Source organism: Bemisia tabaci, chromosome 8 (assembly GCF_918797505.1).
Source record: "Bemisia tabaci chromosome 8, PGI_BMITA_v3".
NCBI classification, from domain to species: Eukaryota; Metazoa; Arthropoda; class Insecta; order Hemiptera; family Aleyrodidae; genus Bemisia; species Bemisia tabaci.
In genome coordinates this window covers 17,074,522-17,082,951 of record NC_092800.1, presented here as the reverse complement: position 1 = coordinate 17,082,951, position 8,430 = coordinate 17,074,522, and positions in this window count along the sequence as shown.

Below are 8,430 nucleotides of genomic sequence, written 5' to 3'. Positions count from 1 at the left end.
TTTGACTGCGCGGACCGCATTGCTCCGATACCAGACAAGGCTTGACCGCGAGATGACCGTTTCGTCTACAAAGGAAATGGTGAACCGCGCCTGTATACCGACGATGCTCTTTAACAATAACCAGACGCAAAAATAGCAAGAAGTCCTTTTTTTTTAAAAAAAAAAGGGGGGGGGGGACAGAAAAAGAACTGACAGGAGTTTCTGAAAAGACTGCCGGTCTTTGATTACTCCAAAAGTGGAAACATTAAAAATATGAGAATTTTGAAAAAAAGAAAGTCACACGGTGTGATGTAATGCGGTGGTCACTGCATGAAGTATTGCTGCTGCTTTTAGCCAAAAGACTAATCACACCGATAAAATAATGCCCTCCTCGAAGAAAAATACTTTGCAAGCCGAGAGTAAAAGTCTTTTATGACTGTATAATGTTTACCAATATTTTTAACTTTTTGCCAGTCATTTTACGATTTTTTTTTTTTTTTTGTAAAACGCTGCTTTACTTTCGAGTGCCGTGGTTTCTTTGTCCACACTGAACACACCAGTTAGGACCCTGCAAAATTCTCTATTCCTGAGGGAGAGGAGGAGAGGGGATTCAGGTTCCTTTTTGTCCAAGACTATGATGTATAGGCCTTGGTTTTTATTCTTTATGAAATTAATTTTTGATTTTATATTCAGTTGAAAATGAGGTGTTGTCAGGACCTTCAAAAGTCCCGGCCTCTTGAACCTCTGAATTTTTAGCTATCCATTTTTAGTGCGTTTTTTATCATTCGTAAATAAATTTTACGAGCCGTTACGAATTGTCTACTCACGATTTATTTTGAAGGAAGGGGGTAGCCCTTCCTTCCCAAAAATAAACCCTAAAAAATATAAAAAGCCGGTAAAAAATCCTATCAATGTGCACAGATTCATGAGCATCAGGAGCATTGTGCTCTTCCACTAATTTAAGAAAGGTGTACACAAACAAGTTAGTCAGAGAGGGAGCATCCCCTCGGAGGCAGCGGGGGCGGAGGGTGGCGGGAAGGGATGAAAGGCAAAGCTGCCGGAGCGGGAGGGGGGGGGGGCAGGGGCGGCGTGGCGGCGGCGGAAGAAAAATAAGGTGGAGACAGCAAATTGATTGTAAAGTGTGTGCAAGACGAAAAGGTTGTTGGCTCCTTCATACCTCGCACGTCGTCCCTTCCACCGACGGAACTTTCAACCTTACGAGACGCAGCATCCCTCTTCCACCCTTGCCATGTTTCCACGAGGAAAAGTTACTGTAATTTTCGGAAATACAACTATTACTGCATGGGGGATGTTTTCTGGCCTACCTCGCAAATTGAAGGCGAAATAGCGGTGTCTGAAACCATGCTCTCTTCGCTTCGTGCCAATTCTGCCTCCTACTTATGGTCCTAAATTAATGGTGGATTCAATTTCTAATTACCTCCCGTTTTCCGGTCTCCGATTTGGTAGAAATCATTGCCATGGTTACATTTCCAAAGCCGAAAAATGCAAGGTCGAACGGTATAAAACGGTTAAATAACGTAAGAGAAAGTATTTCACCTTCTTTTTGCAATCAAACGTTTAATTCACCTACTTTTGGCAACCAAACATTAATTCCATCAACTCTTTCTGATCAAACGTAGTTACTTAGATAACAAAAGCGAGTAACAACAAAACAAAAAATATGATAACACGAGTTAGTTCACAAAAGTGATAACGGTTCGACGCACGTGTCGTTCAAATTTAGTCTAAAATTGAAGTCTCGTTATAGAGAGAGTAAATGCTTAGGTATCTATACACAAATTCTCTCTCTGGAGAGATATACTGTTCGTTAAATTTTCAATGCAATGAAATTGCCCGTAACAGTTGGTACAATTACCAGAAAGACGTTAAAATACCTAGAGTCTCTTCTGGCTGCATTCGAAATTAGTGTTTTCCTTGACTTTTACCACGGTCAAATGACCGGTTAAAATTGGTATGATTACCGGGAGCTTTTATGTCCCGAAACCACCAAACTAGAAACTTTTGTTCGACTTTTTCACGGCTGCTGTAATTAAATAACCGATTGGAGTGTGTAGCCGCGCACCCCCGGTGACCAATAACTAATGGGAATATGAATAACCACACGAATCTTCACGATTTAATTATGTGTATGAATATGCTAAAGTTACAGGAAAAAATCGGTAAAATTGCCGAGATTTCTTGATGGTCGATCAACCCCGGGCATTTGCTACTTTACCGTGGATTACAACTGGAATATACCCAGGGTGTCTACTAAAACAGGCTGGCCAAAAATCAGTACTTCTACATTACTTTTTCAGTACATTTCCGAGAAATTCAGTGCCTCCTCAACGGAAAATTCGGTACTTTTTCATTAGGTACCTGCATTTGACGAAATTCGAAAAATTTCAAAAATTTAAATTTCTCTCTCACATCGCGACAAAAATGAGAAGTTCCGGCCCTTCTGACGGAATTTCCGCTCTTTTTCAGTACTTTCGGACCGCCCTTAAAAAATCAGTACTACTTTCCGAACTTTCCGGAAATTCCGGGCTTTTTTGAGTACAACAGATGATGAAGTAGGTTGCACTATATTAATAAATATAAAATCACAGAGAGGTCCTGTTTTGTTGACCAATAACCAGCGGGAAAAATAAAAAAAAACATCAATTTTTTCTCTCTCTCCCTATCATTTCCTTCCACTATTCTTGTCTTTCTCCAGTCGTGCGAGTCATCGAATTCTTTTGGCGGTCCGAACCGACAACGCGACCGGAATCCTCCTCCGTTATCCGGGCGAATCGGAACGGAGGCGAGCAACGTCAAAACTAATGGTACGTTATTCCGAACAAGAGAAATGTAGCCGGCGGGGGGGGGGGGGGGGAGGGGCGTCTGGGGGCAGGGACGCGGGGCGCCAGTGCCCAGATGACTTCTTCCTCGTTTGTCACTGTCTTTCCTGATACGTTGACGGCCACCCCCCCCCCCCCCCCGTGCTTCGGGATCTCACCAGGACGTTCGGACGTCTTCGCGTCGACGTCGTCCTTCCGCTCCCGTTTGCACCCTCCGCGGACGCCGCGGAAAGTGGGGCGATATCCAGTGCAGAGAGATAAAGGGGGAGGGGGGTGTTGAGGGGGCACTTTCAGATGCTCAATCGGCGATGACTTATACCTGATCAAAGATCGGATTATTGTTTTTTACTGACTTTGCACTGATGTTGTAGTTTCCCTCACGAAAGAACGTAACTACATTTCAGTGTTGCCTAATTTCCCCTCGCAAATGGAATTTGGACCCATTGGCGGACCCGGCAAATTGGCGACATCGTTTTGTCTCCATTTAAATCCATGGGAATGTATCGAATCTTGGAGGGGGCTAGTGTTCCGATCAGAATCGATTATTTAACATAGGTTTAAATCGAGGAAATCCGGTGTTGCCAAATTGCTGGATCCGCCTTTGTTTGGACCGGGAGAATCTTGAGCATTTCTAACTGACAATGTCACTGACTTTTCTTCTGATCCCATGCAATAATCAGACAAATTCAGGACAAAAATTGCACAGATAAAGTCTTGTAAAAAATTGAACTGTTAGAGTCGATTTTGCAACCTTGGAATGGCGTTATGTTTTTTCGCACGGAAAACGAGGATATGCTCCCTGAGATTGTATTGATATCGATTGGTTCAATATGTAAACATACCCTCAAAAGTCAATTGAGTAATCTGAGGGAACGGGTTTCTTGTGATAGATTTTTTATTCTTCTGAGTATAAACTGGCGATGAAAAGGAAAATTATCAGGAATTTTCTCATTTTTAGGTTTTCTTACTTGAATCCTAAAATTTGTGTATACGGTTATGTTCCGTTATTTTGAACCAACCGATACATCGAACCATTATTGAATACGATCTATGACAGTCCATCGGCAATAAATGCGCCAATCTCCAAAGAGGATGTATTCACTGGAAAAAAAGCACATTGGATCTAGAGTCCAGACTCTTAAAAATATCGTCATGAAAAAATACTCTTGATTCAATCGGATTTTTGCTTAAATCAAGAACCAAGCCTCTTACTTTGAGCGGATTTCCTTGTGATTTAAGCAATAATCTGATTGACTCAAGACTATTTTTTCTTGTCAATGTTTTCAAGAGTCTGGACTCTAGATCCAATTTGTTTTTTTTTCTGTGTTTCTTAAAAAATAAGAATCGGAAAAAAAACTAAAAACCGGAGCTGTCATTTCCAAGCTCGACGATTTAATTAAGAACTAACTCGACGGTCCGCCAAGATATCGCACACCATCAAACTCGCGCGAACAAAGATACACGCAGGCCATCATCAAACGAATAACGGGAGGAGGAACGATCGAAACAAACGGGGCGCAGTGATAAAACGCGGGGCCCGAAACTAGAACATCAGGAGCCCGATGTTAATTCGAAACTAATGTTTCGCATGGCGCCCATAAAACACGTCGAGATAAAATATTCGGATTCCGCCCGTAATTCATCGACTCAGCACGCCGCCAGCCGTGCCAAACCCGTCGACAAATCCGCGTCGCTGGGCAAGAACCGCGCAAGTCAAGCGGAAACTCCGGTTAGATACGAGGTTTTAGTTCATACAGATTTTCGGTCCCTCGGGCCTGATGGAACCGCGTAACTTCACTAAAAACAGTGGCATGGCGTGCTCTACGATATATCGATTGTTAAGCCATTTAAACCTGTGGAAAAGGATCAATAAACAGGGTGTTCGCAGCGAACGCCTTAATTATCGATTCTTTACCATAGGTTTAAATGGCATAACAATCGATACATCGCAAAGCACGCCACGCCACTGCTATGCGAATACGCGGTTCTGACTTGGCACACTTTTGGTGCCTCAGGCCGGATACAACCATGTTCCTGCGATGGATGTGCGACGTAGATACGTGTTTTTCCGTTATGATGTGAGGATAAATCTTATTTTTCGGGGGTGGTTGGCAACGTCACGGGGCGCGCTTTCGTCGAGTGGGCGCCCCCCGCGCCCCCGTCCCCCCGGGGCCGGCGATTATGAAAAAAAGACGAAGTTAATGTCGCTGGATGGTAAAACAAAAGGGAACAACACGGACATAAAATATGATAAGGTGTTCGGTTAGCAACAAATTAAACTGCAGTAAAACCAGCCGAGGAACAAGGCGAAAAAATTCGGGGCTCGTGACAAATCGTGACCCGCGATCTTAATGGACGGAGCGGGATCGACCTTGATTTCCGTTGGGAGTCCGGATCGGATGAGATCGAAAGCGGGCGTGCTTTGCGATCTATCGATTGATCTTCAATTTAAACCTATGGAAAAGGATCGATAAAAGGGGTATTCGTAACGAGTACCTTGATAATCGATTCTTTACCACGGCCTCAAATAGGGAAATATCGATAATCGGATCGGATGCGATCGAACGGGCGTGCTGTGCGATTTATCGATTGATCTGCCATTTAAATCTATGGAAAAGGATCAATAGACAGGGTGTTCGCAACGAAATCTTAATAATCGATTCTTCACCACGGCCTCAGATAGGGAAATATCGATAGTCGGATCGGATGAGATCGAAAGCGGGCGTGCTTTGCGATTTATCGATTGATCTGCAATTTAAACCTATGAAAAAGGATCGATAGACAGGGTGTTCGCAACGAACATCTTAATAATCGATTCTTTACCACGGCCTCAAATAGGGAAATATCGATAATCGGATCGGATGAGATCGAAAGCAGGCGTGCTTTAATTGCGATTTATCGATTGATCTGCCATTTAAAACTATGGAAAAGAATCGATAAACAGGGTGTTAGCGACGAGCATCTTAATAATCGATTCTTTACCACGCCTTCAAATGGAGAACTATCGATAATCGACCGTTCACGCCTCTCCGCTGATAGGGTTTTTATTTTGATGGACAGCTCGCGGAATGAACGGCAAGGCCGGTCTGAGCCGCAATGTGTCTATGATTGCTTTTGTTGTGGTATTTTTAGCAATAATAATTCATAATTTCTGCTATTTTTAATCCGTACGTAAGCCCGCCATGTTCCCGATGTGAGAATTGCAAAAACTGACGTCATTCCACAGATGAAATCTATAACCGTGTTGCGCTTTTCTGGAAACCACGGAAATGCACATGGCTGAGGTGTGCTTCTTTGAAATGCACTTCGCATTTTTGTTAATAAAATACGTTACGCTAAATGGAGTTTTCGACCCGGAAAGCATTTTTGCTTTAGATCCTTATCCTTAAACATAATAATTAAAAATCTATTAAAAATATTTGGAGTGTGGAAACAGTCGATATAGTCTTTAACATTTGAGTCTTGTGGAGGGAAAAAACCTATTTTTCTCAGTTCAAACTTGATGCGACCTAATATGTTCCTGATAAAATGAACCTCGTCCACCTAAATGAAGTAACTTCTGATGATTGTAATCTTTCCGTATTATATGCTGCCAGAGTAAGGGAAAACACAACATGAGACCTCCAGACGTTAACTTTCCTTTGATAAAACACGAATTCATGTGATAACTTGTCAATTTGTTCCTTCCAATTGTTTTGGAGAGTTTTATTTGCAGTTCAATTTAAGAACCTGAGAACTTTAAAGAAAAATAACATAAACTTCCCTAAAAACTTGATATTTCATCGGAGGAAAAATCAACTTTCCTGTAAAGGACTGTATTCGCAAATCGCAATATGATCAAAAGAATCTAAGAATTCCGCGGAAAAATACTGGTAACTTTTCTGAAAAGTTCATATTTTACAAGAGAAATGGCAAATTTTTAGGCATTCTTCCCTAGCACGCACTGGAAAAAAAAGTAGCTTGGATCTAGAGTCCAAACTCTTGAAAACAATAAAAAAATAGAAAAAATAAGAAAAAATATTCTTGATATAATCGGATTTTTGCTTGACTCAAAAGGAAATCCGCTTAAATTAAAAGGCTTGGTTCTTGATTGAAGCAAAAATCCGATTGAATCAAGAGTATTTTTTCTTGTCAATGTTTTTAAGAATCTGGACTCTAGATCCGAGCTACTTTTTTTTTCTAGTACGGGAATATGATTAACAGAATTTCGCGGAAAAATATTGATAACTTTTCTAAAAAAAAATAATATTTTACAAGAGAAATGGCAACTTCATAGGCACTCTTCCCTAGCACGGGAGTATGTTTAACTGGAGTTTCTGTTTTTTCTTACTAAAAGGAATTTGTAACACATATACTTCCAGGTAACTTTCCCTTCCTAGATATCCGAGTCCCACCATGATACACACGAGCTGAAATGGTCGCTGCGGGGAAATCGGGCAATAGGAGCCCAGGGAGCGTCGCGGCGCCCATGAGCGACCGGTAGCGGCCGATGCATTAAGAAGCGTCTTGGTGTCTGCAGCCCGGCGCCAACCAGACGCCCCCCCCCCTCCCCCGCGGCGACCGGAGCTTGCTCAGCTTTTTCCAAACTTTTAAAGGCCCCCCGCCCGCCCCGCGTTCGACCCCCGGTCGCGGCGCCCGCACTGCTGCACGGCGAGCAACCTCGCGAACCCAACCTGAGAGTCCTGGGACGATATCGGTTCTACGGTCAAAACTGTAGCTGTAGCTATCGGAGCGGCGACCACATCGAAAATCAATGGGCCTTTGGAAACGACTTCTCTTGCTTTTCTATGAGAAATATATCGAGTATTTTCCCGCTTAAAGACACAATTGGTCCATAGAAACTGCTATATGTGCACTGGAAAAAAAAAGTCACTTAGATCTTGAGTGCAGACTCTTAGATACATTGACAAGAAAAAATACTCTTGATTCAATCGGACTTTTTGCTTGAATCAAAAGAAATCCGCCTAAATCAATACGCTCGGCTCTTCGATCAAGGAAAAATCGGATTGAATCAGGAGTATTTTTTTGTCAGTGTTATTAAGCGTCTGGACTCTACATCCAAGCGACTTTTCCCCCCAGTGTATTTAATTTAACTTAATTTAGAAACTTCATGGAGGCAGGTGGTTTCATTTGCCTTCATTTAGGTGGTGGCCACATGGGCCGCGGCCCATGGCGGCAAATTTTGAAATTTTTTTAAATGTAGTTAATAAGAAAAATCGGATTCAGGAAAAAAATACACAAACGAGAAAAGGTGACAGAATCTCTCATTTCCTGAGAGTATATCTCTAATTTTGTGATCTTTCTGTGATAAAATAGACAGCACCTCTAATTTGTCGAGTTAAGACTAAGAGAGAAACCGAACACGGAATTTGGCCTGGAACAGCGCGGCGCAGAGAGCAATGATGACGAGAACTTGAGATGAAAAGGAGAAACCTTCAACGCGGCGCGGCGATCGGCATGTAACACATATTAGCGCCTACAAGACAGCATGGATACTTCACGCATTGCGTCAAAGACAGTGCGGTCGCTGCGGTCACTGCGGTCAGCAGCGGGCGGCGGCGTGAAGCGCATAGCGCCTACAAGACTGCATGAATACTTCACGCATTGCGTC